This window comes from Tenebrio molitor, unplaced genomic scaffold (assembly GCF_963966145.1).
Source record: "Tenebrio molitor unplaced genomic scaffold, icTenMoli1.1 SCAFFOLD_331, whole genome shotgun sequence".
NCBI classification, from domain to species: domain Eukaryota; kingdom Metazoa; phylum Arthropoda; class Insecta; order Coleoptera; family Tenebrionidae; genus Tenebrio; species Tenebrio molitor.
In genome coordinates this window covers 8480-23031 of record NW_027184131.1, presented here as the reverse complement: position 1 = coordinate 23031, position 14552 = coordinate 8480, and the positions used below count along the sequence as shown (strand labels likewise).

General features: G+C 46.4%; 1 non-coding gene across 1 annotated transcript; it reads left to right on the top strand.

Annotated features, from left to right (window-relative positions):
- The first annotated feature begins 12206 nt into the window (after positions 1 to 12206).
- LOC138140831 (5S ribosomal RNA) lies at positions 12207 to 12326 on the top strand. The gene has a single exon (XR_011162755.1). It is a non-coding gene; the product is annotated as a 5S ribosomal RNA (ribosomal RNA).
- The last annotated feature ends 2226 nt before the right edge of the window (positions 12327 to 14552 follow it).

The following is a 14552-nucleotide window of genomic DNA, read 5'->3' as shown; positions in this document are numbered from 1 at the left end:
TGCGTGAATTTCAATTTTTTGAATCAATTATATAAAAACAAAATTGATTTGGCGGCCGCTACACAAAAGTGGTGGGAGGCGAGAACCTGTTTCCGCCGGTCTCCGTTTATGACACAGCTGACGGAAATCTTGGTCTTTTTTTTTCGTTTATTGTTAATTTTAAAATTAATAAATTTTCCCTGGATACGTATTCGACTTATCCGGTACGAGTTATTTTTAAATTAACTTAATGGCCCGTTGCTCTTGTTCTTTTTATCGTTTTATCGTTAGCAATAGTACAATACTCACGCATTTTTAATCTAAAATTAACAAAACTTGAATGGATCGGGATTATCACACTTCTGAATTGAAGTTTTCATTCGTTTAAAATATAATTGATAGTAATACGTAATGCGGATTGCCTAAACGTTGCTTCCATCACGTCAACATCACACATTCACGTTCGCCCGTAGAAATGGCGTGATGCACACGAAATCGATCCAAAAAGGCTCATAATATTTGTGTCACGCGAATCTACGTCGAAAACTAGAAAAAAAAAAAATTCAATTCGAATTTCAATAATCGAAACGATGCGTCGTCGATACTAAACGTAGGTAGTAACTAAAGTGTGATCGGGTGCGATAAAAGTGTCCGTCAATAATCATCATCCGACAATCATTTAATAGACGAACGCTAATTTTTGGCACTCACTCGGACGACAGAACCAGTCCAGACGGAAACCGGGGCGCGGGGTGGGTGGGTGGTTGTATGTCCGTGAATCTGTCCGGCGCGCGTCAACATTTCAGTTATCGTCGCGAGAGTTAAAACGAAAGGTGGTTAGTGTGAAAGTGACGTTTTTTCGTGGAGACACGTTACGAAGGGTGAGTACCTAATATAATATAAAACCAACCGAAAACCCACAATAGTGCCCCGGTTTATTATCGTGAATAGGTGTTTGGTAAATATTTTCTGTATTCCAACTAGCAAGTCTTTTATCAAAAAACTCCGGCAACATGGCTATTGTGGTATTATTGATACCACCTAACTGAAGAATGATTAAAAAGATTATAAAGTTAATAACTAAGTCGACGATTTTATCGGGAAATTGAACGGAGAAACAAAAATAGCTCTTAGCGACAGTTGCCTGAAGTCGCAAATAACGGCGATTGACGAAATCACGTTTTTTTTATTTTAATTCCAATGAACAATACACAGGGTCACAATTATCTGTTATGTATTCTATAATGTTTTGCAAAGTAAATAATGTGAGTTGTCATGCGTAATATTAATTAGCTAAGTAATTTTTGCAAGTATTTTATGTCAGATATGCAATGTATAATAACGTAATGTTGCAAAGTATTTTAATTTTTATGCTAGGTAGAGATAATAAAATAGAAAATGATTTAGGAACATAAAAAATCTCATTAAAACAGGAACAATTGAAATTAAAATAAACATAACATTCTGTACTAAAGTACAGTTTTGTTCACTCCTTTTTTCAAAGTCTTCTGTCCTCTCATTTGCACATACTGCTATTCCAAAACAGTGAAATTGTCTGTTTCAGGGAATCCTTAACGTTCCTTGCTAATGTCAACAACGTTTTCGATGAAACAAAGAGTCGGAAAAATGTCGGCTCATTGTATTCAATAACATACGCGACTACAAAACCATCTGTATCATTTGTAGGAATCGCGGTTTTTTCGATGAGAATTCGTTCTAATTTTTTCTTTCTTAAAAAAGCTAAGTAATTTTAATTTCACTAAAGATGAACATTTAGGCTATATGCTGGGTAATGCAAATCCATCAACCATCAACTAGGTTGTTCAGCAGATGTACGATTGTTTATTTGATTTCTTCTTCCGAAGAGTTGTATTCTGGCAAAATAGAAATTTATTCATAACATAACCTCAATCAACTAAATTATTTCGAATACAATAACCACATAACTACAAGTTGGATAGGCATGGGTGCAAAATACCGATAATGCATGAAACCTAAAGGGCCTACTGTTCATCCAATATATTTACATAGCTTAAATAGCATGTTTATTTTTTATAGAAAAATTTTGCATTTCTCGCTTTCTTAAACTGTATGTAACATTTTTCATAAAACCTAATAATAATAATAATGACATAATAAAAGTTAATTAAAAATCGCTGTTTCACGTCTTTTTCTTTTTTGTTCGAGAGTTTTTGTGGTTCTGAAAAGAACCGTTTATAAATGTGTCGAAAACGAAAAACATCTATTTCGAACTGGTGTACTTGGTGACGGCTTTGGTACCTTCGGAGACGGCGTGCTTGGCCAACTCACCGGGCAACAACAGACGCACGGCAGTTTGAATTTCTCTGCTGGTGATCGTCGAACGTTTGTTGTAGTGTGCCAGACGGGAAGCTTCAGCGGCGATACGTTCGAAGATGTCGTTCACGAAACTGTTCATTATGCTCATAGCCTTACTAGAGATACCGGTGTCGGGATGGACTTGTTTCAACACCTTGTAGATGTAGATGGCATAGCTCTCCTTCCTCCTGCGCTTCTTTTTTTTGTCGCTCTTGGAAATGTTCTTCTGAGCTTTCCCGGCCTTCTTGGCTGCCTTACCACTTGTCTTCGGCGGCATTTTTCAATTCAATTCGATTCAACAAACTCGCGAACTGCTCTGACTCGTGTGCGTGCGTTATAATAATAATTTGTCTGACGTTTTACGGAGTTCGAGTCCTAGACTCATCTTTCCCCAATCTGACTGGCAGGCACCTACGCATGAAATGGTAGGGCTGTGTGACAGACTTGTCAAGTATCGAGTTACCGTACCCCCTAGCTGGTCGGCCTCCAGTTGCGAACCCAGCAGGTCGAGAGTACGGTAGGGGGGTTGTTTGAGAGAACAAATCGCGAGAAGAAAAGGGGGCTGCAGAAGGCGTCGTCGGAATGCTCCCGCTTATGCGTTACAACGAGGGGAAAAACTGCAGAAAAAACCCCTCGTCGGAGCCGAAGAAGAATGGGGGAAACGCTCAAGAAAATAATTATAGACAAGACTATAAAAATAAACCCGGTTTGATTACACTTTTACCTGGTCCTTGGAGCTGGAGATGGCCCTGGTGTGTGATCTGAAACATACTCGAGAGAGTTCAATTATAATTTGTTTGCAAGAGGCTACGCGTTACTGCGGAGTTCTGAAACAAAAGCAACAGACAAAACAACGCGGGGGACAGGGAGTGGTGGTTGCACTTCAGTCCTGTCGGAGGAGCAGACACTTCGGCCGTTTGTGGCGGAGTGGCAAGTGTTCGTCGTAATCGACGGCGTCGCGTACAAGAGGGTTTGGGTGTTGGGCCGCATTCTCAAAGAATTTCTCCGCTACATCTAGCAGGAAATCCTTGATGAGTGGAAGATCTGCCTCCCGATGGAGTTGCGAATTCCTGACGAACCAGGGCGCATTAAAAGCTGCCCGGAGAAATTTATTCTGCACGACTTGCAGTTTGTGGAGTTGCGTGTTAGACACGTTTCCCCACACCACGAAGCCGTACGTCATGGCGGGTCTGACAATCTGTCGGTAGATTGTGATTTTGTTCTTGATGGACAACTTGCTTCGCCGACAAACCAGCGAATTAAGTTGTCCACGAACGATGAGAGCGCGAGTTTTCGCGTGCTCGACTTGGGGAATGAAAGTGAGATGATTGTCGAACTTAACACCGAGGTATTTGACGACGGTTGTCCAGGGGATGACGCGGTTGAACATAGCGACTTCGCCGACCGGTCGGAAATGACGCTTGGTAAAAAGAATGGCGCTGCTTTTTTCCGGATTCACGTCGATTCGCCAAGTGCGAAACCATGATTCCAGATTTACCACAGCGCCTTGAAGATCTCGCGAAATGATTTCGGGTGACCAAGACCGCACTAGAATTGCAGTGTCGTCTGCATACAGTGCGATTTTTGTGTTGTCGGGTTTTGGGATGTCGGCAGTGAAGATTGCGTACAGAGTCGGTGAAAGCACCGAGCCCTGTGGGACGCCTGCCTGGATCTCGCGTTGGGTTGAGAGGACCTGTCCGATTTTTGCATGAAAAACGCGGCGATTGAGGAACGAATTCAATAACCTGACCATCGCCAGGGGCACGCCGGCGGCGTGGAGCTTGTAAACAAGTCCATCGTGCCAGACAGTGTCAAAGGCTTTGGCCACATCGAGGAAAATCGCGCCGGTTGATTGATTTTGGCCGAATCCTTTCGCAATGAATTCGGTGACGTTGATCAGTTGATCCACGGTGGAGTGTTTGGGACGAAACCCAAACTGTTCGTCAGGAATTGTGGAGTTCTCGTCTGTCACTTTGACCAGCCGGGTCAAGATGACTTTTTCGAGAACCTTTCCGATGCTTGAAAGAAGACTGATGGGACGGTAACTTTGGGGAAGTTTGGAGTTCTTCCCGGGCTTTGGGATGAAAATGACTGTCGCTTTTTTCCATCGGGACGGAAAGTGGCAGAGACGGAGGCTGGCATTGAAAATTGCGGCCAAAGCGACGACAACTTTGGGCGGCAACAATTTCAACGCTGTGTTCGAGATGTTGTCGGGGCCGGGCGCTTTCTTCTTCTTCAGGGACCCGATTATTTTTCGGATCTCCGAAGGCGAAGCTGGAGTGATGGGATTGTCGTCATGTCTCGAAAGAATGAGACGAACTTGGTTCTCGATCTCCTCGATGTGGACCGGGTCGGCGTCGACGACGTTTGGTCTGCATTGCAGTTCCAAGCTGTCAGCGAACGCCTCCGCTTTGTCCACGTCCGAGAAGACGAGTCCGTTTGCGCCCTGAATGGGGGGAAGTGGCTTGTGATTTGAACGGAGCGCTTTCGCCATTCTCCAGGTCGAGTTGTCCTCCGTCGTGAGGGATTCGAGTTTGGTTTCCCACCGATCAGAGCGATGATCGATGAGCGCGTATTTGACTTCGTTGCCAAGCCGATTTGCCTCTGTTCTGTCGAGAGCGTCGCCAGTCCGAAAGGCAAGGCGCCTGGCACGATTCTTTGCGCGGATTAGATCGACGATCCATTGTGGCAAAATCTCTTTTTGTCGCGGCTCGACCCGAGTTCGAGTTGAGTCTGTCATGGCGGATTTGATTTTGTCCTCGAGAGCGCCGGCTGCACTCTCGAGGTCTTCGACCGATTCAATCCGAGGAATCGGTCCGAAGTCAGTTTCGAGAATTTCCGCGAAGCGCGGCCAATTTGTGGTGCGAATTGTGATGTTTGTGTTTGCGTCGTTTGCCTCATCACCGATGTGCATCAGCACGGGCATGTGGTCTGAATTTAACGCTAATGAAACGTGTAATCGGATTTGAAATGGCACATTTTTGATTAGTGCGATGTCGAGGATGTCGGCGCGGTAGCCGCGGGAGTCATAATATGTTGGCTCTGGAGGAGCCTCAATTAGGAAGTCGGTCGCGTCCGCGAGGTCGAAAAGAATTCGGCCGTTTCGGTTTGTTTCACGGCTGCCCCAGGTCAGGTGCTTCGAGTTGAAGTCACCTGCGGCGATGACCGAGGCGCCGGTATCTAATATGTTTGTGATGTCATTCTCCCGAAGCCGATCTTGCGGCCTGTGATAACATGAAATGAGTGTCAATGGACCGTTCGCGGTCTCGATTGTCACGGCGGTGGCTTCCAGGCTCTGGAGAGCGGGAAGCGCATTCGGGTAGTGTGGGAGCGTACGGCGAACGAAAATGGCTGTTCCTCCTCCAGCACCGTTAGTGCGGTCGGTGCGATATAAGGTGAAGCCCCGAATTTTGGGGTCCGGGTCGTCGGCGCGCAAGAAGGTCTCGTTGACCAAAATGACGTCGAGGTCATGACTGTCTGCGAAAACCTCCAGCTCGTTGCGGGTGGTTCGCAGACTACGTGCATTAAAAAATGCTGTCTGAAGCGACTTTATTTTTGGGGTTTGTACTGTCATTTATTTATGTCAGCACTTTTGGGATGATTGCGAGAACTTTCGCGAGGATCTGCTCGGTTGAGGTCGAGGTCTGGATTGCCATGAGAACTTCCGTGATGATTTTCTCGGCTGTGGAATTTTTCTGCGCGGGGGCGGGTCGGGGGGTTTGCGCTGGGGCCGCGGGCTTCTTGGACGCCGTTGCGTCAGCGAAGCTTTTCGTCGCGCTTTTGGTCCCTGCAGCAGGTTGCTTGACAGGGGCCGGTTGGGTCTTGGGGGCCGCGGAGGGGGCGGGGGCGGCAGTGGTGGCTGGGGCGCGCTTTTGTTGGGGGCCGGAATGGTTGTGATTTGGAGATTTTTTCCCCTGGTACCCTCGAGGGAACCTGGGGCATCCCCGATAGCTGGCAGTGTGAGCGCCACCGCAGTTGGCGCACTTTGCCGGAACGGACTTGGCCTTTTTGCAAAGGTGGGAGTCGTGAAATTCGCCACATTTGACGCATTTCGCGGGGGCATAGCAGTTCCGCTGGGAGTGGTGGAACCGCTGGCAGCGGTGGCACTGGGCAGTGGTCCCCTTTTTGTGGGGCCGCTCGACGGCGATCAGAAGGTGACAGATCGACTTCAATTGGAAAATTTTTCCTTGGTCTTTTGGGACTTCGACCAGAACGAGAGGGAGGGGCTTTTTGGACCTGGTGGAGATCATCCTGGTCACCTGCTTAGGCGCCAGACCTTGATTCTCCAGGTCGGCTTTGACGTCGTCGACGCTGATTTCCACCGGCACCGTTCGGAGCACGGCTCGGAGTGTCTTCTCCTCGGGGAGGGCGAAGGTGTGAAAGGGCACCCCCCTCGCCTCGAGGAGGCGAGTCATGGAACGGAAATCGTCGACAGTGACCGGGTTGACCCGGATGCCGTCGACGCAGGACCTCGCTTTGGAGAAGTTGATTTTCTTCTGCATCATCGCTTGCGAAAGCGATGACCATTTGGAGGCATCGCGGATGATGATCGGCGGGATTTTGGATTCCGCCGGGGGCTTCTGCTGCGTCACCGGTTTGACGGGCGCAGGTTGGGTTTTCTGGGTCTGAGGGACCTCGGGGGTGGGCAATTTGGGCATTTTGGGGGCCCTCGCTTGCGAGGGTTCACCGCTGGGGCCGGACTTGACCGCTTGTGTCATGGGGGCTGACTCTGGGGTGGGGCGCTTTCGCTGATGCTTACCTTGGACCAAGGTGAACGGGGCTTCTTCGGCAGGCTCGACTGTCTCCTCCATCTCGATTTCCGAGTCGGAAGGTTCGGCCTGCACTGGGTGGGCTGGGGAGGTCGGAGGGGAGACATCAGTCACCTTCTGTCCCTCCTCGAGGACTTGGATTCTCGCATCCGAGAGTGCGAGTCGCTGTTGGTGCACTTCCCTCTCCTCGCGGAGAAAGAGGACCTCTTGTCTCAGCGCCGTCACCTCGGCGAGCAGCTTCTGCAGGTCCTCCTGCGGAAGCTGGACAAGGCTTTGACACGCTGTTGCCATTTTAGGCACCTAAAAAATTCGTGTAAGATGCGGTGCAAAAGCACGGCGTTGTTGTGGATAAATTGGCGAAAATGCCGATGAACGACACTTCCGCCAATGAGATGTTCTCTCGACGAATTGTTTGATCGAATGACCGGGCTCGAGCGCAGCACTGCACATATATACGTAAAACCGTGCGGACCGAGGACTGAACACCGGTCGCGGCACAGGAACGCTGCACAGCACCACTAACACCGAACACTTGACGGTCACCAGCACTCGCAAAACACGTCCGTCTCTCACCAATGCAAGATTCAGACTGTTGGTGCGTGCGTTAACTTTGCACCACCACCTTTCTGATAGGTAGTGTGTTCACCAGAACCCCACCTGAAAACGGGCTCCCACCAATCGTCACGTCCTATTCTCCTATCACGGAGGCTATAAATTCGAAGCACAGCTACCAGCTTTTACAATCGACGAGTCCCGTCCGTCAGTTTTATTACTTCTCGTGGTGTCTAACGAACGAACTTAAAATGTCAGGTCGCGGTAAAGGAGGTAAAGTGAAGGGAAAAGCGAAATCCCGTTCGAGCCGTGCCGGTCTCCAGTTTCCGGTGGGTAGGATACATCGTCTTCTCAGAAAAGGAAATTACGCGGAACGCGTCGGTGCAGGAGCTCCCGTCTATTTGGCCGCCGTCATGGAGTACTTAGCCGCCGAAGTTCTAGAATTGGCAGGAAACGCTGCCCGTGACAACAAGAAGACACGTATTATACCGCGTCATCTGCAGCTGGCCATCAGAAACGACGAGGAATTGAACAAACTCCTGTCCGGAGTTACGATCGCCCAAGGCGGTGTCTTACCCAACATTCAGGCCGTACTTTTACCCAAAAAAACCGAGAAGAAACCTTAAACGAACGATCGATCCATCTCCGTGGCGAAAACTCAAAATATCGGCCCTTCTCAGGGCCACTATAGCTTTTTTTTTTCGTAAAATGACCGATGCATCTTTTCTTTTTGTATTATTATCATTTACGACTGCAATGCCAAAAGGAAAGCAAGGGGTGTTTACGATCTTGGTACATTTATCAGGTAGTCAGTTAGTAATAATTGTCCGTTGTTTCTCGAAAGAACATCATGTTTCTTTTTTTTCCTCTTATTTTTATTTTGTGGTTCTGAAAAGAACCGATTTTGTATTTCGTATTTTATTCTGGTTTTCTCGAACGGTGAAGAGCGCCAGGAAATTAACCTCCGAAACCGTAGAGGGTGCGTCCTTGACGTTTCAAAGCGTAGACGACGTCCATCGCTGTCACGGTTTTACGTTTGGCGTGTTCCGTGTAGGTGACGGCATCTCGGATGACATTTTCCAAGAACACTTTCAGGACTCCGCGAGTTTCTTCGTAGATCAAACCGGAAATACGTTTCACGCCGCCACGACGAGCCAATCTTCTGATAGCGGGTTTCGTGATGCCCTGGATGTTGTCACGCAGGACTTTGCGATGACGCTTCGCTCCTCCTTTTCCCAATCCTTTGCCTCCTTTACCGCGACCGGTCATCTTTTCAGATTATTTCAACTGACACAAAATACCTGCACACCTCGTCCCTAGGAAGTCAACTACCGCAAAATTTCAACTAACGGAGCCTTATATAGATTCAACGGTTCACCATCGACCAATCGACGAAGTCAGCCGTTGACTTTGTTCACGTATAAAAGTACAATTTAATATGGCGGAATTTTTAGTACCCGTTTACCTTTCGACGCGTGCACGTCTAACGATCGTCAGAGTCGATTTTAATAATTGTCAGTTTTGTTTTTCATTCGTTTCATTCGAAATGGCCAGGACCAAGCAGACCGCACGCAAGTCCACCGGAGGAAAAGCCCCCAGGAAACAACTGGCTACCAAAGCGGCCAGGAAAAGCGCTCCCGCCACTGGCGGCGTCAAGAAGCCCCACCGTTACAGACCTGGTACCGTGGCTCTGCGTGAGATCCGTCGTTACCAGAAAAGTACCGAGTTGCTCATCCGCAAGCTTCCCTTTCAACGTTTGGTGAGGGAGATCGCTCAGGATTTCAAAACCGATTTGCGCTTCCAAAGCTCCGCCGTGATGGCCCTCCAGGAAGCGAGCGAAGCTTACTTGGTCGGTCTGTTCGAGGACACGAATTTGTGCGCCATCCACGCCAAACGTGTAACCATCATGCCAAAGGACATCCAACTTGCCAGACGTATTCGGGGTGAACGCGCTTAAATTTTTCCACATCGTGTTTCGGAAGAACAACACGAAACACGAATTTTATAACAAAAAAATCGGTTCTTTTCAGAACCTCAAACTTTACAGGCAAAAAAAAAAATATATCGCCCTTCAACCGGAAATGAATAAAATAAAAATGTCAATAATCGGTCGGTCCTCTCGATTCGGGTTGGGTTGCGGTCGTTCGTAAAATTTTATTGCATCCTGTCATCACCTACCTGCCAGCTGATGCTATCTATTTTATTTGGTTTCGCCGTAAGGATAGTTTTATTTCTTTTTTTCGTCGTAGATTATCGTGTGGCCCTGAAAAGGGCCATTTGTGCGTGCCCCGTTGCCGGTAGTACGATGATGACGTCGGAACGAGGCACAGCCGAACGAACATGAGTCGAGTATCCATCCACGTTTCTCACTTTTTCCTCTTCGGCGAAGCGGCCTTTTTCACCTTGACAGGAATGGCTTTGGCTGTCTTGGGTTTGGGTGCTTTGGGTTTTTTAGTCGGACCAGCCTTGTTAGATTTCTTCGCTTTGGAAGGCGATCGGGGTTTCGGGGCGGCTCTAGTTTTCTTTTCTGCCGAGGAGGCGGCCGATTTCTTGGCTTTCGCTGCGGCGGCGGAGGCAGCGACGGCGCTCTTCTTTTCGGCAGCAGTCTTCTTCGCTTTGGGGGAGGCTTGTTTTTTGGCTGTCTTCGAGGAAGCCTTGTCGGAAGTCGTCGCGACGGCGGTACGTTTGGCGGATGATTTTTTCGTCTTGGATGCGGCGGACGAAGCGGGTTTCCTCTTGTCGGAGGCGGAGGCGACTTTGGCACCACCGGAGGTGGACGAGGCGAGCTTGAACGAACCCGACGCGCCCTTACCTTTCGTCTGAACCAGAGATCCCGACGCCACGGCGCCTTTCAGATATTTCTTGATGAAAGGGGCGACCTTTTCGGCGTCGACTTTGTAATTTGCGGCGACGAACTTCTTGATGGCCTGAAGAGACGATCCTCCGCGTTCCTTGAGTCCCTTGATGGCGTTGTTTACCATCTCGGATGTCGGAGGATGGGACGGTTTCGCCCTGGGATTTTTCGCTTTTTTCTCTTTCTTCGCGTGGGATTGAGGGGTGGCAGCGGAACCGGTGGTGACCGATGATGCTGTTTGATTTTCGACGTCGGCCATCTTTCACGTTAAAACGTTAAAAGTTAATAATAATTATTGAAAAAACACTTGCTCACACACGTACACTTCGAGCACCTCGTGAACGAGAATTGAACAAAAAAATTTTCTAAGTCTTTATAAAATAGTCGCCACTGCGGACGGAAGACTGAACGCGCACCGCGTCCGCCGTCGAAGAAATTGCAGGCCTCGGAATCGTTGCCCGCGTGATGGCATCGTCCTCTTTCCTCGATCACCATCGCCACCGTGTGATCAAGCTGGCCGAACTCGGTTTCCGAAGTTTCCCTGGAGATAGCGAAGTTCGTCTCGGAACGTCGGTGGGTTTCGAATCAGGTACACGCCCCTCCAACCACCAGCCCTAAATCCGGGTCGTCACGGTTTCGATTCGGGACCGACGGTTTACGTCGGCGGTGCGGGGTAGACGCGTCGATTCCGGGAATCCATATTTCGTTCGCCGAAATATTGGTCCATCTCTTCCCGGAATACCGCGCCACCTTCTCGATTTTACGACATCTTCGCGTCGCCAAACGCTTCCGAAACGGTCGAAGCACAGAAAGGACCTGGTGTTCGAACCGAGGCAATTCCGACAACAGGATGCCGCGAACCGCCTCTCCGACGTTCAGGTCGATCGTTTTCGGCGGAAGTTGAAACGGGACGAGTCGACGACGGGTCCCGTTGCCGTCCGGACCCTTCGGGACGGCCGAAAGTCCGTCGAGAGGATCATCCGAAAGGAGACGGTCTTCATCGTCCGACCGATGCCGCACCTACGAGTTTTCCGATATTTTCTTCGACGGATCTTCAGGTTTTCTTCCTTTCTTCCGTCTTTCTCTCTTCGTAATTTCGTGTCCGACCTGCGTCGTCCGAAGTCGGGGTGAAGATCGAAGAAAAAACGCCAAAAATAACAACTCGTCAGCCACGCACACCGCGTTCGAATGTCTAACGGTCCAACTTGGATTTTCGAAGATCGCCGAATCCGAGGGACGATAAATAATAATAATAATAATAATAATGGTAATAAATAATAATGTTAATAATAATAATAATGATATGATGATTATAACGATAATTATTATAGATAGGTAAATAGAAACACAGGTCTCCTCTCGAAAATCGGAACTTCCTGATATTACTTACATATTTCGGTCGATCCAAATGTGGGAATCTCGTCGTCGTCGGAGCAAGCAGCGCGGTAGGTGGGGTGAAATTCTGGATTTTCCACCGCCGCCGGCGGTCGAAAAATGTGCGACGCGGGAGATCGCCAGTCCGTCTAGTAGTCTCTCTTGTCGTTAGAGCGTGACGTGGTGGTTGTTGTGGGATTTCCCGTTAGTTCGGTCCGACGTCGGTCGTCAGAGGGTAAGTGCATACGGAAACGAAACGCATCGCGTTTTGATGTTCATATTCGTGCATCGGAATGTTAAAAGCAATATATTTTACACCAACGATCACACCTAAACACCACGGCAACGGCCATACCACGTTGAAAAGCACCGGTTCTCGTCCGATCACCGAAGTTAAGCAACGTCGGGCGCGGTCAGTACTTGGATGGGTGACCGCTTGGGAACACCGCGTGCCGTTGCCCCCCAACACTTTTTGTTTTTTTTTGAAATCCATAGCAACCACCGAACCGATTTGTTTTTCGTGCAGGTATTCGGAAACATGCACAGACCCGTATAATGTAGATTCATAGCTTTAAGTACTAGATAATTAAGAAAACAATTTTTTTTGTCGATTAATTGTAAACAATTGCAGAATAAAAACTCGTCAAACGGTAAAGGTTGTCGTTCGATCACCGAAGGTAAGCCACGCGGGCAGCGGTCAGCACTTGGACGGGTGACCGGTTCATTATATTCCTTCCGTGAGTTTAACAAAGATAACATATGCAAATGTCGTAAGTGCGACGAGGAAGACGGCGATCTTTTAATGTAAAAAAAATATATATTAGGTTACGCGTACATGCCACTTTGACTGCTGCTTTATTTTTTTGGTTTTTAAATAATTAGAGATCTGAATTCAACATATCAGTTCTATGTTATAATGGACAGACAATGTTGTATTCTTGGCCCCTAACACGTTAAGACCAACATAAAAACTAGAATAACTTACCATTCGTTAAACGTTAAACAATTTCGAACCACGTTTTTTTGAGCTCGAACAAACTCATAACACAACACTCATTTATTAGTCACTGGACCATTGTAAAACGAGAAGAGAGAAAAACCATGCGAAACTATTTTTAAAACGAAGAGAATAAAGGTTTTAAATGGTAGGGCTGTATGACAGACTTGTCAATTATCGTGGGGGGTACGGCTGAGATTTATGACGAAATCGAGCGGCGCCGGCGGTCGGTCACTTTCACGAAAGAGGTCTAAACACGGGTCGTTTACGATACCCTCTGGTTACTAGAAAAGTTCTAGACAGATGTTTGTCGGCTTTTCGAGGTATTTATTTGTGAGTCCAAAGACTCAATGGAGTAATATCGGACTGAAATTCCAAGATTTTGCTGTGTAATCCAAAAAACTATGTTCCTCGTAACATTTAACGATGTGTTAATTCAACTATTATTTTAATTTTTCGTATACGTATTTATACTAAAAAGTACAGCGCTTCCAACAGTGAATTGTGAATTGAAAATGTTTCAAAGAAAGATCGATAGTTTTGAAAAAAATTACATATTAATAAATTTAGATAGATTTAGAAGTATACATTGCACTTACTTTTCAAAATTATTGTACTTCTGATTTGGTTGAAATAACATAATATGTAGCAGTCATAGTCTTGTGTACATTGCAGTCGCGGCTGGTGTTGGGTAAAACCTTTATTTTTTAGGGGGTCATTACCCAAATGACCTCATGGACCAGCCGTTCCTGTTAGGTTTTATATATCAAATTGATTCGTCTGTCTTTTTCATCATGCCTTCGAAAAGCGAGCTCCTGTTTCGCCAAAGTAACTGTGACGTCAATTAAATACGATAATAAAATTCGGTTTTTCCGAACTTATTGTGAGTGAGAGCAGTGAGAGCATCTTCTTTTCGTATCCCACCTCCACCCGGCGGCAGTAGTGCAGTGCTTATCAACATAATTACCGGCGTCTCGCCTCCACATTTTGACTTTTTTGTGTTTTATGTGTTCTCTAAGTCCAAAATTTTTAAATTTTTAAAAAGAGATTGCGGTACTATTCCTGTTGCTGAAATTATAATAATATATTTATTAATTTTTGTATTATATGTCTGTGTTATATTGTGTGAATTTGGAACAGCTATATCTAAAAGATATGCTTGCTTTTGTTGTTTATTTAAAATAATAATGTCTGGTCTGTTATGCTGAATGTGAATGTCAGTTAAAACTGTGCGATCAAAATATAATTTGTAATTGTCATTTTCTAAACAACTTTCTGGTTTATAAATGTAATGTGGTTGTGTATCCTTTAATAAATTGAATTTAACTGCTAAATTCATGTGTATAATTTTTGCGAATATATCATGACGTTTTTTATATTCGCTGTGAGCCAAAACGGTGCAAGATCTTGTATTGCAAATATAAAACCCTCAGCTCTTTAAAATATCTCCCATGTAAAGACTTTTGTTTTATATTTGCTATAGTGTCATATCACGAGCTCTATTGAGAAAATAATTTTTTAGTGAAGCAATTTGATTGTGTTGTAGAATTTCTAGATTTGAAAAACCCCTACCACCATTTTCGCGTGGTAAATTAAATCTTTCAACAGCAGATTTGGGGTGATGTTTACAAAATTTTGTAAAGAGAACTCTAGTTTGAATATTTATATTCTTTAAATTAGTTTTGGACCA